Source organism: Etheostoma cragini, chromosome 23, assembly GCF_013103735.1.
Source record: "Etheostoma cragini isolate CJK2018 chromosome 23, CSU_Ecrag_1.0, whole genome shotgun sequence".
Taxonomy (NCBI): domain Eukaryota; kingdom Metazoa; phylum Chordata; class Actinopteri; order Perciformes; family Percidae; genus Etheostoma; species Etheostoma cragini.
The window spans coordinates 2,447,326-2,467,488 of record NC_048429.1 but is presented as its reverse complement, the minus strand read 5'-3'; the positions used below and the strand labels follow the sequence as shown (position 1 = coordinate 2,467,488).

The 20,163-nt window shown below is 40.9% G+C and overlaps 2 long non-coding RNA genes across 2 annotated transcripts in view; both read right to left on the bottom strand.

The window, feature by feature from the left end:
• The window catches only part of LOC117938429, a 438,129-nt gene that overhangs the window by 326,294 nt on the left and 91,672 nt on the right, over positions 1–20,163 (bottom strand). The gene's annotated exons all lie outside the window — the stretch shown is intronic.
• LOC117938433 lies at positions 2,255–3,005 on the bottom strand. Its single transcript, XR_004655394.1, has 3 exons — positions 2,720–3,005; positions 2,534–2,618; positions 2,255–2,434 (listed from the first exon to the last, which is right to left on the bottom strand). It is a non-coding gene; the product is annotated as an uncharacterized LOC117938433 (long non-coding RNA).

Genomic DNA, 20,163 nt, shown 5'->3' with positions numbered 1-20,163 from the left:
CCCCCCCCTCCCCCCCTCCCCCCGCATTGCTATCAACAATGAAATCGACAGGAAGAAAAAGACTAAGCATTTAGACGCCACAGAAACACCAAAAATAATCAAACAGGTGGCAGGCAGCTCAGATTGTAACATCCTTGTCAGAAATGATTCAGGATGGGGAACAAGCAAGACAAGGTGTTTACTGACAGTTTTAAAGTAGGTAAATATGACAAGTGTAAGTGATGCACCTGGCATCTGCTTTGGATGGAGAAGGGGAAATCCAATTTCACTACACATACTAGAGAGGCATTAAGTTGTCATGTAGACGTTTAATCCAGCTTCTAGATGATACAAGGTGTTTGTTTATGGAAATGTATTGGGTCTTATTTATGTCAGATGTTTTTTATTTTATTTATTCATGGTCCTACCTTGTCTTTAGTAGTTGGTCGGTCAGACATTTCCATTTGTAGGGAGCACCAATATGGCTGAAAATCCTCTGTTGTGGTTTGTTGAGTGTGGACGATAATAATATTTTAGTAAGCATATATATTTTTGGGGATATTAGCATTTTATTGACTGAATTTCGATGTGTATTTAGGAATTGGGGGTGTCACAATCCCAAAAAATTCAGTAGTCCGTGCCAGTACCAGTAAAATAACATTCTAGATGCCGATTTTCATACCATGGTAAAAAAAGGATTTTCTAAGATTCCATGTACAATACTTTAACTTGAAACATGAGATTGTTTATTCATATATTTGAAAAATGTCAGCGTCATAACACTACATACAAAGCATGTGCAATAGAGCATAGAACAACATGATAAAGTGCAATTAATGGTCATAGTGCAACAACTCGTGTCCCCTGACACATTCCAGACTGCCAGGCATCTTTTCAAAAGTCAACAACAACACCAGGTTTCTAGCAGTTGCGTGACCAGTGACGTAACAAACCCCTGCTAAATATTGGAGTTGTTTTTGAAAGATGGCGATAGCTTAGAGCCCAAAAGGACACAGAGTTGGCTAATTTTCTCCTGAACATATAGCTAAGCGGTAAATTTAGGCTAATTTATCATGGCTGCAAAGGACTTGCGTTTTGTGTGATTTCAACATTCCTGTACTCACATTGAATTATATATTCAGACTACCCGAGTACCAGAGGTTACTCGCAAAAACAATTAAGACACGGCCTGTAAAGTGATCCCGATGAGTCCTGGCTAATGCTGCCATGATAACCCTGCTAACGGCTAAGGTTACCGGAGGACATTCTGAAGCGTATACTGCCCTCATCAGTTCGGTAAGAGGTGCAGCGCGAATGCTGCTAACGATGGCATTGTCGCTTATGGTGCCTTCGGTGCTTCAAAAATTGGGCATTGTTGGTGTTTTGGCATTTCAGAACCGGAAGGTGTCGGTAGTATCGGTTCTCATGACATCTCTATTAGCAACAGCGTCGCAGTAAAATTGTAATTTAAGCATTGTTGAGCATCAATTAAAAAAATTAACAGTTTAGCCTATTGATTAATCATTTAGCAAGTCATGAGGCCATTAACAAAACCAGGTTCTAATTCCTCAAATTTGAGTTTACTTTTTTTCTTCTTCTTTCATATCACTGTAAAAACAAATATATTTGGGTATTGGACTTTTTTGTAACATACTTTTGGTCAAACGGAACAAGCAGCTTAAATATGTCAATTTGGCTTCTGTGCATTTTTCAGTATTTAAGACATTTATTGGATTGGTTGATTCCTTTTTCCCATCGGTTCTACCAGTGCTCATTTGTGTGGAGGAGTGTTACTCATTGTGCGGCTCTCCAAGCTTTCATGTGTGGCTCGCATTGCGGTAAATATTCTGCTGATATGTACATGCAGTCAATAGATATTTCATAAAAACAAGCAGGGCTATAGCTTAACCCTTAGGCTGCTCAATTACAAATAATTTATTTTCAAATAAATACCCAAAACAGTGGCACTACAAAATGGAAATATAGACTAGAAGAGTTATTTAAAGTTGCTCTGCCCTTCCGTTGCCGTAGCTCTTAACTCTGAATGTGCTCTTGGACGGTTAGATACATGATGAGCTGATGGAGAAGAAATGGCATTTTGAATGTTTAAGGATGACGGCTTATTCAGCAGAAATACTATGTCACTTTTGATACTTTGCAGTAAAGTGGCTCTCCCATTGACTTTGTCCTATCAGTGTGGGTCTTATAAGAATAAAATAAAGACCACTGGAGCATAATGTGTTTCTAATCAAAACTCTTAACAAAACAACTTTTACCTCAGTTAAAATTAAACCTCTCAGATAGCTGGTGTCACTGCCTTGCAGGAAGACAAGGAAGGTTCACCCTCTTTGTCTTCCTCTCAGTATTTATGTCTTCTTCCCCACCTGCCGGTATATCTCTGTTAATCTTGCTGTTGAACTTATTTCACAGTCGGGTCTCCCACATGCCAACCTGACTGAGAAAGGAGAACAAACGTGGCATCCGTTACAGAGAATCTGCAGAATCTCCGCTCTGACAAAACAATCTATACACACTCACATCACCTTTCATTTACCTCAAGCTGTCAACTCTGTGTGTTGAATCGCTGTGCCTGTTCTGATCAGTTCTGCCTACTAGATGACTGCTGAGTGTGTGGCACGCTGCAGATGGTTCAAGGCAATTTAAATGGCTTTCCACATGTGTTATCTTTCTGATTGTTATGATTTGATGCTTAATGTCTCAAACGGACCAAAGTATTTACCTTTTTGGTTCATTAATTTCAGCCGTATCCAACGCATTTCCATTTGTATATCCTCAACAGGTAAATAATAGCTGGTGAAACATAAGACATTGTGTCAAAAGATCATTGCAAAACATACTGTATACAATTTTGTTGCTTATATGCAAAACTGAAATGTTTTTTAGACTAGTGTTGTCCAGATAAAGGAATATCTAACTTTGATAACATTTTTGGGTAAGCACTTTTATTTTGCTTTATCTCTACATAAATGCTTTTTTCTACTAATATGTGCTAACCGTTAACATAGATGATCAGACATACATTTAAATGCCCTCTGTAAATAGACAGTATTACATGGCTATGCTACCTCCTGCTGGTAGGGGCAGTACATTTCGTCAACCACTTTCACTTAACTACGGTGCCATAAAGTCTATACTCAATCAGATCTCTGTGCTCTGCGTAAAGACAGTACAGTTGATCGTTTGCCTTTAACATAGCAACAGTAATTACCTAATGTACCATTATTATTGGTGTTAAACTACATTCTTGGTTATATTTGCATTGAATAACATATTAAATAAACAGAAACATAAGTCTTGCAGCTCACATGAACGGATGCGCAATGTTAGCTCACACAAAAAATATTCCCATTGTGAATTAGCCTCCTGTTGCTAATGTGCATTCATAAATCCTACATAACAACGTCCCGTTCCCACACGACATCAGACTTATTGATGCATGCACACAGTAGGGTGTACAAACTTAGTCCAATGAGGGGAGAAAGGAAAGTGTGATAGTGTTCCACGTTAATGCCTTTTCACCCTCCAGACCGCTGTGTCCCAGCTGAGGAGCAGAGCATGGCCTTACCGCGTGCTGATACGTTACTAGTCCAGGTAGAGCGAGCTACTGCTGACAGACAGCATCACTACCACAAGTACATGGTGGCAACACAATGGTGGCTCCTGAGGAGATCGTTCATTGGCACACCCTAGTACCAATGTAACAATAGTGCGGAAAACTACAATTGAAACTGTTTCAAATTTTGAGAAATTGGCAATATGTATTGACAAAATGTAACTCTAGTATTTGTAATATTGACAATTTGGTAATATTACTTCTCATGCAACCTTTTGCACAGAGATACATTTGGCTAGTGAGTGACACAACAAAAGCATTGGGAGGATACACAATGAAAAATGCAGAGAGAGATGGGTGCAAGATTGTGTTGAGGCTTAGCGTGTACTGTTGTTGGAAGAGTTTATTTTGCAATGATATATTTAGAGGATAAAGTTGCACCTTTAAGGGCCTTTGAGGTACTGAACCTTCCATCTTTGACTTTTGTGTCTTCCTCACAGTTTCTTTTATTACACGCCTTGTTACTTGTCACACCGTCTTTTACTCACCACTTCATAAAGGGAAGTCTCTGTTTTGCCTGACTTAAACTTTTTCATTCTTTTCCTCTTATATCCCTTGCCTCTGATCACGCTCCTTTCATCTTTGGCCCTTTCGGTGATGTGCACGCTCTGCGGTATTCGCAGCGTTTGCATGCACACACATATTCAGAAAAGGTCATGGATTGGGCCAGAGCCATCAAACAGATCTGTCTGATCGGCTGTATTCACACATGGTGCCCCGCTGCCCCCGAAATAACCTCAGGCTTGTGTTTCAAAGAGTGCTGAATACTGCACAGAGGTATAGTGTTCAACAGATGTATTACTGTTGGGTTTAGTAGCATTTAATCATATTTTCTTATTAAATCCAAAGCTGTCTTATACCTTCTTTTTTTATTGTTTTATATTGAATTCTTTTAGGTTTAGGATTCAATCATTTTAAAAACCATTTTGTCCACGGCTGGGTTCGCTCGGTGGTAGAGCATGCGCACATATACTGAGAGGTTTATGCCTCAACCCAGAGGTCCCGGGTTCGAATCCGATCTGGGACAATTTCCTGCATTTCTTCCCTCTCTCCCCTTTTCAGCTAGCTGTCCTGTCAAATTTAAGGCAGAAAAGCCCAGGAAATCTTAATTTTTAAATTTATTTTTAAAAATATACTGAGGGTTGTAAAGATTCATAAATATCTCTCAGACTCCTAGCGGTGGTTTCAAACGTTTTTTTTGTTTTTTTGTTTTCTACAAACAAACGTATGCCTAGAAAAAGAATTGAAAGAACACCATTTAGTTAATGACAACATTCATAAGATTAATTAAATTGGGCATAAGAATATCATAATTTATTAAAGCCTCTTTTAAATGACTCTGATTAAATAAGTTTTTGTTGTAGGGGAGTTAGTTATCATTAATATGCAACATAGTGCAGGGCTTGAAATTAACTTTTTACGTTAAATTTTTTGTGTCCGGGTAAAGATTTATCATTTTATAAAAAGTTAAGCAGAATTTGAACAAACCGTTGAAAGCATCCAAACACTGTCAAAATGAAAAAAATTCATTTGAAACAAATGTGTCCCAAGAACAGATATTCCCTTTAATAAGAAAAAGGATCTCCTGACTCCATAATATAAAGTAATACTTTGCATGCCGGTGTGCAGTATATCATCAGAAGTAGTGGTGAGTTAAACTTGAAATTATACCATGTAAAATAATTTTTTTGACATAACAATTTTGCCACAAAAATTTTGGTTACGATATTTAATCCGGCGAGGAGTTGTGGAGCTGAGGGTTTACAATAACTGATGGACCAACGAGCAGTGGAATAGCTAGTAACGTGTCACATTAGCGTCATGCTACATCCACACAAAGCACTTTGCTAACGCCACGCTGTTTTCAGCTCGTTATCTGTGAATGGCATAGCAAGGCGTTAGCGTTTAGGCGGCCGGCCGGCTTGCTGGTTCCATTGTGCTTTTATGCTGCATCTGTAACTGTTCTGTCTCTGCCATTGGGTCTATGGTTAGGGGTCCGCTGCCGCTTGGTCTTACGTTAGCAATCCGCTGACTCGCTGCCGCTGGGTATATGGTTAGCAGTCTGCTGACCCAACGCCGCTGGGTCTAACGTTAGCTGTCCGCTGACCTGCTGCCGCCGGGACTAACGTTAGCCGTCCGACCCCCCGGATTGTGGGGAAAAAAGGATTTGTTTTGAATCGGTAACATAGACGTTATGAGTTGCATATAATGTGAATTAACTTGGCATTTTATTTTGCCAAGAGTTTTAACTTGTCCAGTGGGGCAAGTCAATTTGTCTTCCACTTGCTCTACAAAAAATCCAGTTGTCCCTGACAAATGGACAGGCCTTCAAGTCGAGCCCTGCTCTGTAAGGATAACGGTGATCAATCTCAAGACCACTGGTGCTTTCTTTGACACCGGCTGCAGCGGGATGAAACCACAGGAGTCTTCTACAGCAAATAAAACGCAAGGCGGCACACCCCACCCCTACCCTCTGAGTGATGTGTTGCCTGCCTGCTCAGCCAACAAAGTTGGGCCTTTGTACGATAAACCTCAAAGCTGGGTTATTAAATTAGAGAAAGACAGAGAGACAGAAAATAACTGACACAGACATCAAACAGAGAGAAAAGGCCTTGTGAGGGGGAGGACTCAGCGGAGTGGAAGTGGTGCCAAGTTCTGAATCGGCGCTCTGAAGAAAAAGAAACCGTTGCCATTACTTTGCCCACACACACACAAACACACACAAACACCATCCCCCCCACCCACCTTTGTGATGTATCTGCCATGAGGAAAAAAAAAGAAGACAGAGATGCTTTTTAATCTTCTTCTGTGACTGTTGGCATTATAAAAGCCTGTATCTTTGTAGCCTCTGTATGGCTTTGCAATATATGTGCTTGTTTGAAAGAAGACTGTTTTTGTTCATGAGGAAAAGTGCAAGAGCCAGAGAGAAAATGTACCAAGAAGCCTGGTTGCTTGAAAATGTTGATTTTAGGGGGAAACATCTCTGTTTTTAGAACAATTGGCCATTATTAGTCAGTGTGCAATGAGAGAGTAATAGTCTATTTATCATGCATCCATTCGGCTCACTCTTTGATTAGATGGGCCTGATAGAAATGGCATTTACTCAGTGCACATTAAAGCATAGGTAAGCACAGACCATTAGGCCTACGGGCATCTTAACACAATTCAACTTAGTCCTCTAATAAATGAAGCACTAATGTATCAACCGCTCTCATGCTGATTTAAAGAAGCAGATAGTCAAATCAAATAGTGGCCATATTAATAGGTTTGTTTCAAATCTGTTACTTAAAACTGATGCCAACATGAGATCATATCATTTGGAGAAGCCTATGCAGAGGAGGCAAAACTGCAGGCTTTTACTAAATAAATATTCCATGTCTGAGCAAACCTGCAGCAGTCATGGTCATTGTCATCTCTGACCTATTGCTGGAAGATGCAGAGCTATAAATAGGGTTCAGAGGCAGGTTTCTAAATGGAGACCTCACATCTCTTTGACAGCCCGGAACCAACATGAGATGTCTAGCACGCTTTTCTTTTCAGTGCTGGCTTGATCTAATGCTAACTGATGTGGATCAGAGTGTCTGTCATGATCTGTTTCCATTCTCAGAGTTTAAAGAGGGAGGCCAGGCAAGCAGACTTTTACTGAAAAACTCTGCTCCATGCATGGGGCCTTTTCTTTAAACTATACCACTGGGAGCGAGAGAGTACATGGTATGTTTCGTTTGTAGGCAAAAATTAGCTTGTGACATCTACTACCAGTCCTTTTTTTAAGTGAATTGCATGCCGTTGCGTAGCTTGGAGTAAATCTAGGGAGCCCCCCCCTTCTTTCATTCAAGTTTCTGAAGTGTTGAATACCAGGGTGTGTATGTTTGTCCAACATCTATGTTTGACAAAAGTTGCAAAAGAAAAGCTTTTATTGTGAAAAGTAAGCACGGACTTCATGCTGTGAATCACTTCAATGAGGAGACATCGGAAGAATCCAGCATTAATGTCATCAGTAGACTTGTCATGTCTTCTATCAACAACAAGGGGCAGTTGGATGAATTGGGAAAAGAGACTGTAGAAAGACATGGATGTAGTATTGGTGACTAGAATAGACTAGTTCACACCCGGGATCTGGGTTATTTCTAGAAATATATATTTGCCAAACAACACTCACTTTTTTGGCAGTGCCAACAATAGTTTTAAAGTCAGGTACATATATTGTTATGTCATGCATAAACACACACAGAACAACGTGACTTCTGTTTCCACGTCATCTCTGTCTGGCTGGGCCTTGTGCAAAAGTACCACAAAAAGTACACATTTTTTTCACATCTGTCAACAGTTACATTTCCAGGTTTACATTAAGTCCTTGATCTGTTAACATGATTTTCCGCAACATTTTCATGTGCAGCTTTCAGCTCAGTAGCAGTAGTTTTAAATGATTGCTGCCATGGCCAGTTTCTCATGTGTAAGTGTTACCTAAAGCCTGTCTGATCTCACTGCTAATGTCTAATGGTACTGCTGGAGAAGCTACCAAGGTCTGGTTGCCCTGCTTTGTAATTTTACTTTATTTGACTGTTCTCCACGTATAAAAGCAGCAGTACCTTCAAATTCACACAGTAACTATAAGTGCTTGCCGTAATATGCTGAGATCTGGATTCAATTTAACAGAGCTTTTACCTAGAGCAACCCGCAAAAAATAAAGAATCAAAGGATATGATTGCAGGAAGAACCATCAAACGCTGGATAAGAGAGATTATTATTAGCATTATCCAAATGAGCCATCATCTTTAGCTTTAGCATGGAGAAGAAGGGGAGAAAAAAAGGATGGAAAACACTGCGGTCAATGACCCGAAACTTTGCTCAGTGATATTTTGTAGTTTTACCCAGTAACCTGTAAGACCTTGCTGTATAAAAAAGGCAGATGAGGACAAGAGGCATGTGTTTGCCCGTTTGTATTTGATGAGAGAGGGGAAGCAGAGGGCCAGTCCAATGGGGACGCTTAATGTCAGCTTCGCGTTTTTGTCCAGATGAGAAGGCACAGCAGGCACAAAGGCCAAACCGAGATGTGTCTTTCCAACCACACTGGATCACAGTTAACCTGCCAACAGTAGTCCATACTCTCCACATAGAGAACTGGAATCCCAATGGTAGCTGGTGAGAGTGGAACGACTTGACTGTTCCCTCTGATTGTGCAGCAGACAGACGTTAAAACCAGAAATCTACATTTGTTGGCAAATAATTGATACTCTTTATTGATCCCCCAAGGGGCAAATTACAATTTACACTATGTTACAGGCTACACACATGCCTAAAATACACATACAAGGACCTTCTAAATAAAAAGAAGAGGGCGTTTAAAGAAGGACACTAGGCAAAGCTGAGGCACAGGGGGAATACGTTTTCGGACAACACTACACATGTGGGGTGTATCAGGAATGGACTGAAGTACGAGTAAAGAAACCTGGTGGATGACTTTGTGCAATGGTGCAGACTCATCTGCAGCAAAACACAACAAAGACCAAGGAGTTGGCGGTGGATTTCAGGACATCTAAACCACACATGAGACCAGTCTCAATTGACGGGGTCGATGTGGACTTGGTCAGCACATCTGGGGGTACACATGGACAATAAACAAGACGGTCAGCCAACACGTATGCGCTGTATCGCAAAGGGCAGAGTTGGCTGTTCTTCCTGAGGAGGCTACGGTTATTCAATGTCTGCAGTAAGCTCCTCAGGATGGTTTAGCAGTCAATCATCGCCTGTGTCCTGTTTTATGCTGTGGTGTGCTGTGGAGGCAGCATTAAAAAGAGAGACGCTGGGCGACTGCTGGTAAAGAAAGCTAAAGCTAAAGTTGCTTCTAGCAACTGCAGAGAGACGGACAATGAGAAGGTTGCTGGCGATCATTGGCAACGACCGCCAGCCACTACACAGCACGTTCATTAAACAGAGGAGCATGTTCAGTGTTAGACTTCTGTCACTGTCATGCTCAACAGACAGGTTAAGGAAGTCCTTTGTTCCCAGGGCCGTCCAGCTCTTCAATACCACACAAGGGGGGAGGAAAGAAATTGACTTTTCAGCATGAGCCTCTCAGCCCCTACCATCATATCACTTGTCTGATAGGTTTATTAGCCCTTTTATGGGTTTATTAGCCCTCCTACACAATCTGGATTGTGGTCATAACATCTACATCTTGCAACATATTCCCTGTTACATATTGTTCTTATTCTTTTTCAATCAGTCAGTTTATAGGTTTATATTTAATAGTCATAGTTAATATTTAATCGTGATCAAATGCACAGTTCTATCTCTGCACTGTTCACTTTTGCACCATGGCACACAATCTGCCATAGTATCTTACCTTATCATGGTCATTGCATCTCTGTGAGTGAGTTTTATTTTTATTCTTAATTATGCGTGATATATGTGTGTGTATATGTGTTTGTTGTGTTATGGTTGTCTTGCTGCTGGATGCCTGAAATTTCCCTCGGGATGAATCAAGTGTCTGTACGTCTGTAACCCAACTCTCTACAAACTGAGCTGCTGCCACCCTCTAATTAGAATATAATATATAATACTTTGTCTAAATAGAATTAGAGAGAGATGGATCTAAAGAGTCAGTTCACCCAATTTGCATTGTGAAACCGGGTTCTCCCAACACATGGCAGTAAGCGTGATCAGCCCCCTTACAGTAAAGGCAATGAATCTGTTATCTTATTTGACAGAAATCTATGCATTTACCTGCTATATCTGACAATTTGATGAACAGAAGTGTCTATTATGCTTAAGTAAATAAAACCCCAATTAACAAAACTGGTTAAAAATATTGCCATATTTAAATTAATCACGGGAGAGTCCGGTACAGCCTGACTCTAGATAAAACTGAGACTAGTGCTCATATTAAAGTTCATGTTGTTCACCGGTTGTTTGGTAAATTGCGCTTAAACACTTTTAGAGAAGATTCTTATCGTTTTGGTGCTGGTGATTTTCCTTTGGCACTGGCTAAGACTTCTTCAGGGGGCGGCAAAATATCCTCATAAAATGCATGGTAAAGTTAATTCCTACTGGTCTGTGTGGCCATGCAAATAGTGACAGTTTAATATGCTGAGGGTCTTAGATATTAAAGTCTATTAAATGGCAATCTTAATTTCTAAAGCATGTCTGATAAGACTCAAAGACACTACAAACTAAAAGTCTTCACGGATGAAACATTTGGAACTTATCCGTGAGAGACCTGTGGAAGACCTACCTGGACCTTATTTTTCAATTAACTTTTTAGATTCGAAAGGCACCCGAAGAAAATCAGAACTTATTCAAAACGCATTCACGTTTAATAAGACTCACTTGAAATGTGATCAACCACAACCGACCCAAATGGAGAAAAAAAAAACCCACCTGTATTCTGTACTCAGCAGCATGACACTTGACCAAATAATGAGCGTCATGAGTGCAAAACAAGTAATTTCTCCATACTCATGTCTCACCCCTAAAAATACATTCTTCTTTACCCAAATCAGAGAAACGTAGTCCCCTTTGATCCACCTGGGTATAAGGCATATCAACAAACACACCTGAGAGACCATATAGTGGGACCTCCTCAACCTGACTAAACTCCATATAATCACTTTGGTCCTGCATCAGGTGTCAGTAAGTAGAAGCGAGTTCATCCGCAAAATGTTTTCAATTTTCAGTTGCAAATGTGCACAGTGCTTCAGATAATTAACCTCTTGCACCTGGATTTCTTTGGTAAAGAAATATTTCCCATAGCAAATGGTCGGATTCTGTGGGTTATCAAAAGCAATGGGGACATCACGTCTGGAAAGAAATGTTGAATTTTTTTCAAAGCTCTAAGACCAAATGAATCCAAATGAATAGATTTGTGTTTTGAATGAAGTTTTAGTGCTCAACGGAAAGGCTTCCTAAGTTCATTTTACAGTTAATCCGTCAGTGCTTTGAGCACTTAATTAAACAAAACTCCTTTCACGTCCAGCGCTTTTCAGGATCTTGATACATCATAAATCAAACTCTGTGGTTTGACACCTTTTGGCCTAAGTCATTTTTTTTGGTCTGTTTTAATTTAGGTGAACTGAACATTTACCTCAGCAAATCATGTAGATCACAGTATGGGGTTCCTGGGCCAGCTAGATGATTAAAACTCTAGCAGCAGCCACAGAAGAAGAAGAAGCAGCCCATTTGACCCTATCCATTAGTCAGACAGCAAAGAGAGACCGTCTTCCTCTGTCGGCAGTCTATAATAGGCAGAAATGAGTATCCTAGGGCCAGCCAGCCTTCACCCAGAGCCCACCTCCACCCTCCTGTACTCCCCTCTCTGTCTGTTAATGGATATTTAAAGGGTATGTCAGAGATCAGGGGAAAAAAGTGTGTTGAGAGGTCGGACTAGACATGCATTATTCCCCTCTCCCCCCTGAGGAAACACAGAATGAAACCTGCATTAAACACATCTCTCTCAACGCTGAAGCCCTCACAACCACCGCAGCCACCACCTTTTTCGATGCACTCCTCTGCTCCACCACCACCACCACCACCTCTAATATCTTATGGAATTAAAGCGGTGACAGGTTATCATAATCCAATTTCAGAGACAATCGCGCCGAGCACCTCGCAGCGCACCAAGAAACCCGGATCGGAATTGAATATGCACTCGGTGGATTAAATTACGCAGGGAGAAATAATTATGGCCTACATTGGGAAATATCTTTTTGTGTTATTGTGAGTGCCATACTGTATTGTGTACAGTTCTCACTCTGGTGCACTCAACAAGATATCCAATCCTGGTTTGTCAACAGCAAGAGGCTGAGGTGGGAGGCGGCGGCGGCAGCGATAGTGGTGGCGGCGGGTGATGGTTGTTATTGTGTTATTGTACACTCTGTCTCCTAGCGCAATATCTGTTCTCAAAATAATGTCACCCTCTAATGAAGTAAGGCTCCTTTTATTATTTATCATTTCCTGCCACAGCCAAGAACTGCACGCCGCTGTATGCCTCGGAGATCTTTTTAAAAAGGCCTCTTTAAATGAACACATTTGAATTGTAATGTAATTTTTATTTTTTTTTTCCTTCAAACAAGGAAGAAATAATGTATTTTCTCCAAGACTGCAGTTTGGTTTTTCAAGAGTTTTTGTACGTTGAAGGTGTTGTGTTCAGCATCCTCTGTCAGTTTTGGTTTGTGTTTGGAATACTCAACTCCTTTTACAGCTCTTGTGAAAATGGTGGTGTATTGCTCGATGAATGACTTTCCTACTTGACCGCACCTGGGGTATATGTTTTGAATATTCTCTTAGTTTCTAAATCAGTTATCAGCCTGGGGAAATAAATCTGTGGAAGAGTTAGAGTTCCTAGTCATAGGAGTTTAAGAGGAAGTACATTCTGTTGCATTGAAGATTGTTACTGGCACGGTTCTTAATGTATCCCAAATCATTTACCCTTCTGTCAGACTTAATGGCTCTATGGCTATACAGTCTAACAAAGCAGTTTCTAGAGGTATTCTCAGCACTTCTATATTCAAGGACTAAGTTGACAAGTCAATATAATACATGCAATACAATGTAAGGACGATGAAAAGTGGAAATCATGTTAACTGTTGAATATTTGCTTGAGAGGCGTTTTAAATGCAGACAAAGTGCTGTACTGTAGGTATTTGCCTCTGGTGTTTCCTGTCTATTTAAATTTGATGGGCCCTATCTTGCACCTAGTGCAAAGACCTGATGCAAGTGTCTATTCTAAGACATACTGGATTAATTTCCCGTCCTGCCCCCATGTTGTTTAAATAACAAATGCACCTGCGCCCATCTTTGCGCCTATGGGCGTGCTGGTCTTACAGGGAGGTGTGTTCAGGTGAATTCTTTGCGTATTGCTTTCTTGAGGCAGAGGGAAACACCATTGACCATCAAAAACCTGGTCTACAGTCATTAGCGCAGCATTTCATAATTTTAACAGCTTGACTTAAGAGGTGCTACCAAATCCTACAAGATAAAAACCTGGTGTTTAAAAAGTTATAGCCAGAATGTCCACTTATTGGAAAAGATAATTAAGGTCATTAAAGATGCTCTAAGCGATATTGGGTAACGTTATTTCTTGTTCACGCTCAAAGTATTTTCAAACAAAACGAGACTAGCTCGCCCCTCCCTCCTCCTCCTCATCCAGTCCCCTCCCTTCTGTGCCTCTGCACATTAACCCCCCACCCCCAAATCCTTCTTGTCGGGTATTGGCTGGAAGGCTGGAACACTGTTTGTGTATGCTTTGTGGTGCAGGTGGGCACAGTTTGTTTTTGTTGGCGTTTGTAGACCCTGAGCTGTCGACAGAAGCTAAGTTTCCATCCACTTGTCAATCAAATTATCTGAAGTTAGTTAAAAAAAAAACTCACACGAAAGAGTTTCCATCGAACGGCTTTAAAGTGAATAAGAACCTGTGCTTAATGACTTCACATGCTGTTTTGCAATCCAATTGGTATATTGAATTTATTTTTGATATTTTAAGGTATTTCCATTCATTTTCGCACTGAATCGCACAACAATCTAGCAAAGTTTTTCTAGACAAAATGGATTGCGCCAAGAAATGATCAATATTGCACAAGTTGTAATAGCACAATAATAAGAAAGCAACGACACTATCAACACATCGCTATGATGATGCAGATGCAACTTGCCTTTTATTGTCCCTCCGGCACCACAATTCTTTTTTTTTTTGTCTCGCTGTTTGAGTGCCTTCCATTTCCTCGGAGGACGTTCCACGGCTTGTCATAACCTTTGTTGGCCATTTCCTTCGACTTCTTGATTAATTAAATTCAAAAAGTCATCTCTTTGTTCGTCCACTTATATCTTTCTTTGATACCCGCTATATGTGTAGACAGAGCGGAAATACTGGGCGGAAAAGAACTAAAACGTCTTTGTGTTGTGGCGGGTTGCGACCATAAAATGACCTTAAGCTTAATCGCAATTCATTATGTATTCAGTAAATGACGTTTCCATCAGCGTTTATCGCATAAACCGTATATCTATCAAGATGAAATCCGACAAGACCGAATGTATTTCCTTTGAGTCGATATTCATGAAATTTCAGTGATACATAGCAAACATAGCTAGTGTGACATCGCTTAGGGCACCTTTAATATCCCGTGCCTACCAAAGACCATTTTTAATCCAATCTTTATTTATTTTTTTGTTACCCCTGGATAATAATGCAGTATCTTTTCCCACTACTAAAACATTTATTATATCACCTTCTGAGAGGGAGTAATGACAGCTTCACTTTAAGTGGTCATATACCAAAATGTTTGGAACCACTGGTTATTTTTATTAATTTTAACTCTTTCTAGTCAGCGTTGTTTATCAAGACAAAATGCAAACACTGGAATCTTGAAAGCTTTTTGATATGTCAACATTTGCTGCTTTTGTTTATTTCTCTGTAAACTGATTATCATTGCGTTTTGGACTGTTGAAGAAAACAATAATTACATAATAAGTTTGATCCTTTCTCCACTGCATCCCTGCTGCTGATTTTATATGCATCCCTCCACCTCCATCCATCACAAGGCGGCTGCCTGGGCACTCTTTCAGGCTCACAAACGCACATAATTGTGAGTACACAGATACCGCCATGCATCACTGCGTGGGCCAGAGTGGCAAAGGCTCCGTGCGTTGGCCAGTGGAAGAAAAGAGACGTCTTTTGTGGCATTATGTACCAGAGGAAAGATGTGAAAGCACGGAAGCCATTTGTTCTGGCTGAATAAATGGAAAAAATACGGCCAGTAGCCTGGATCACATTTGAATCTGTTCACTTTGCGGTCTGCATTTTCATCTGCAGCCAATTACAGTTCAGCTCATTCTTAACGTTGTGCTCTGCTCTGATTGGATCCATGAACCTCCCTAAATGAGGTTTTCTACCTGTTTTTCTCAGTTTGTCCTTCCTGCTATCCCTTTTTATTTTATAGATGCGTTTGTCGATCTCTGTGATCTAATTATTTCCCTGCTCTGTGTCCCTTGCTCCGCTCTCGGCTGCCGAAGGCATCTCTTTGATTGCCAAGGCTACACTCACCGCTGGAGATAATACCCCCTGAGCTGAACCAAATTGTTGCGCTTTGGTTAGTCCACACTTAAATATTTTAGGGGACAGGGCTTTGAAATCGCCACAAAGCTGAGAATTTAAATGGCGGGAAGAGGAATACAGATTTCGTAGGTTTGTAGCTTTCATCTGTGTGTTGTGTGCCGATTGCTGGCCGGCCAAGAGGGAAGGAGAGGAAATGACCATCATAAATATGGTTTTGATTTTCTAACCAGGCGAAACAACAACGTTACGGCGAGAACATTAGCCGCATTGATCCCGTCTGGTCGATGGATTAAAGCAGGCTGTGACCTTTCCCTCATTTAGAGGCATAAAATTCCTTGTTGAAAGCCTCAGAGGGCTCTGGCTGGAAGCATTAACACAAATTACCAGCCGCCATTAAAGGCCTGCATCAATTCCACCCTGCGCCATCATTACCAACGGCCGATAAAATGCTGGAACGCCATCGGCCTGTGCCCTGGCATGCCTCACACACACACACACACGCACACACACACACACACACACACACACACACACACACACACAGAGGAACATGTGCAGATGCTTACACACACTCGGCCCTGGAGACCGCTGCGAAGCCTATTACACACAGTCTGATTTACAGCTGAGCTGCCTGTAGCCAGGACCATCAAGCCACCGCCACACCAATCTGCCGTGACAGTGCAACTAATTGAGCCTAGATATATCTGTCCCCCCCCCCCCCAACAGGGCCTTGAAAGGGTGATAACACGCCTACCTGCACAACACTGCCTATACATATTTTAGAGCACAAGAAAGAAAGAAAAAATAAAAGATTACAAGAATTCAAGGGGGCACATGCTTCACACAAGGATGTTACGTTTAAGATGAGGCTAATTATTTAGTTTATTTTTCAATACAATACATCAGAGATATTCAATAGGGGGTCCAAGACCCCTAGGGGGTCCTTAGAGTTAATGCGGGGGGGCCTCCAAATTACATTTACACATATATTTTTGGGAAAGTTACTTTTTCTTTTTATCGACTTCATTTAAACTACCTCGGGGTGTGTGGGGATGTAAATCTTCGTTGAAGCGAACATTTAAGGCCGCAACTTACTATTTTCATCGTTGATTAATCTGTTTACTTTCTCAACTAGTCGATTAATTGTTTGGTGCGTAAAATAAAATGTTGATCAGTATTTTTTCCAAAGTACGTGACGTGCTCAAATGTCTCGCTTTGTCCACAGCTCATATCATACTTTATAATTTACATTTTACTGTCATAGAAGACTAAAGAAACTAGAAAATATTCAGGTTTTAGAAGCTGGAATCGGATAGTTAAAAAGAAGAAAAAAGAAAAGCGACTCAAACTGATTAAATCATTATCAAAATAATTGGCAATTACATTAAAAGCTGACAAGTATTCCATTAATCCCTTGGCTCTACTAACATTAAAGATATCTGCTTCATTTGTACATATTGAATATCGGTAAAAGCTGTGTACGCCTTGGGGAAAGATGAACAAGTTTTGATTTGCTCGTGTCGTTGAAAGCTGGATACGGTCACATGGAACTGTAATGCACATCAGCAACATATTCAGAAACAAAGGCCCTCTGTGTGTTTTGTCAAACGTGTTGTTATGAAAATATTCAGTATCACATTCCCCTAGCAAAACTAATAAATCTACCTTTTAAATAATGAGATATTCAATATTGTAGACGGTTGTCAGTGTTTCACGTCCACCTACACAGGACCTATCACCCACGTCTGCTGTATCTAGTTGCCAGACTCTGGGCTTCTAACAGACTGCAAATCAATGACATTAAATTAGGTCTATTCTGAGTGGATAATAAAGAGTCTGTCACCTCACGTGGGCTCTGATATAGCTCTAATCTTATTAGCATTATGACACCGTTCTGACAAAGACCACATGAACTGAGCGCAAAGGATAAATAAAACCAACATCCGCGGACAAGCGCCCCTCGTATAAAAGCCGGACCAGGTAACGTGAAAATAAATCATCATTTCAGAGCAGAGTTTATTTGAAGCTACAACAGAGAAGAGCCTCCCATCTATTTAAATGAGTTTGGATTATTGATTTGGTATAGGTTTAGTGGGAAAATGTCTCTGCACGCAAAAGTGATGCATCTGAAATGTAAGCTGGGTTCTGAATGACTCAGACGCTGCGGGTGGTAGGGGGCCATGGAAGAAGCCAGGATATTAGATGTTTGTCAGATACTAACATATTTTTAGTGTTTTTAGGGGGCCCTGGATTTCTAGCATCTGTCATCTCAAGATGTCTTGGAGACAATCTGTGGTCAAAGGGTTGTCATGTTTTCGTTGTGCGTTGATATGCAGCCATTGCAAAGAAGTCATGCATTTGCCGCTTGGTGATGCAACACTACCTGATGGCTTGGAACCACTAACATGGAGGATGAGTGTGTGTGTGTGTGTGTGTGTGTCTATATATTTATTACAATCTCCTTGTGGTAACTTGGAAGAAAAGTGGCACCTTGGGTAGTAGGCCAGAACTTGTAACTCTACTCTGCATGATCATGAACTGCTTTTTTGGTGACATTGGACAAGTGTGTCCTGTCTGGTTTTTGCATATTATGGTGGTTTAAGACACATCGGCTGGAAGGCAGCAATATTTTTAGCGTGATAGTGGCGTCACTATAGTCATGATGATGTTGGCTGTTGACTATATTATATCAACAACTGTTGGATGCATTGCCTTGGAATTTGTAGAAACATTCATGTCACCATTAGGATAACTTGTTATGACTTTGTAGATTCCCTGACTTTACATTCTTCCACCTTCAATTCCAAATACTCCAATACTTGGGTTTAAGACCAAGTTTCTGCCTGTGCAAACACCCTAAAACCAGACAGTCAACATTGTAAAGATTATACCCGATAAACATTATCATAAACATGCGTTCAACTCAAAGCGCCACAGTCACTATAAAGCCTCACAGAGCTGAGAACATAACTGTAGGCTCTTACACTGAAAACACACCAAGCACTAGCAAAAGTGTGGCCTGCGGCGAGCTGCCATGACATATCTATGGAACGCAGAGGCGGCTGCTCCAGTCTGCAGCCATTTTATGTGACGGAGTGCAGCCAAACCAGAAGTTGGGAATAGTTAGTTAAACTTTTAGCTGTAAAGTGTGGCCAAGGAATACCCGCAGCCAATCGGTAACAGGAGTTACTCTCCTGTGACTACTGTGACATGTGGACCTATGTTTACAAAGTACTTCTTCTCGCTTGAAGGACATGAACACGCCTCCCAGTCGCAGGCAAAATGTTGTTACTTTGTAACTTAATCACTAGTTATTTACATCCATCTTAAATGTCATAGTTTACAATGGAATAGGAATTTGTAGCTTTTGACGAAAAGAGAAGGGGGATTGGCTTTGACTGCCACTTTGCTTGGTTGAAAGCCATGATGTCTCTCTCTTTCTCATGTGCGGGCAGATCAGAGAAACTAGAGGTAACCTTGCTCCTTATGACCTCATAAGGGAAAGATTCCAGATCAACCTGAGCTTTGAGTTTCTCAAAGGCAGAGTAGGATAACCAGTGCTCTGTTTACACCTATCACCATTTCTAGCCACTGGGGGACCATAGGCAGGCTGGGAAACATTGTGTTTTGCTAGGACAGTGGAACAGAGCCTTCAAATTCCAGTGGCAAGTTTAAACTATATAATTTGACCGTTTGTATTGCAATAGGATATATCTCATACATCCAGAGTAAGATGGAGGTTTCCTGAAAGCTGAACCATCTTCACTGTCTCTATCCCCACCCGAATAGAGAAAGGAACTGTGTCAGCCAAAAGCTTAGTATCATGTTGCATAATTTTTGGGCAGAAAAGTCCTTGGGCTTTAAAATAATTGAAAACTTATCACATAATGCTGCCACTGGAGGCTGTCAGTTTTGCCCCGTGCAGCTTCAACTTGGTGCCCATATTGGAGCTCTTATTAGTTGTTTGATTTTTGGATGACTTATACATGATGATTTTTTATTCTTTCCGTCCGTGTTTCAACCTACGTCAAGGGACCTGACATGGATAGCATAGAAAATGTGTGTGTGTGTGTAATGCATGTTTATGCGTGTTGTTGGCCTTTAGCATTCTGCAGGCCCCTGCTGATCTCTATCCTCCGCAGAGCTCCAGGAGAGGCCAGGATGTCCACTTCTCTCTGCTTCTCACTCACACAATATAAGACAAGAGTGGATTTCATTTGCTGACAATGACAGCTGGGCGACAGGTTATCTGCAGGTCAAGTCGCATCAAATTAAAGTCAATGGAAAAAAAGTGTATAATATAGGTTTTTGCGGCTTCACACAACATCCCGGAGCGTTCATTACTTACAAAGGAACAGACCCACCTGCTCTTGTTTTCTGGGAGTGAAAAGGATTAGACAACAGTTGGATGGAGCGATGACGGGACACATCGCTCGCTAGGATTAAAGTCCATTCTGGATGGAGCACTGCACTGGAATTCTTTAGTGCAACTGCTGGCTTT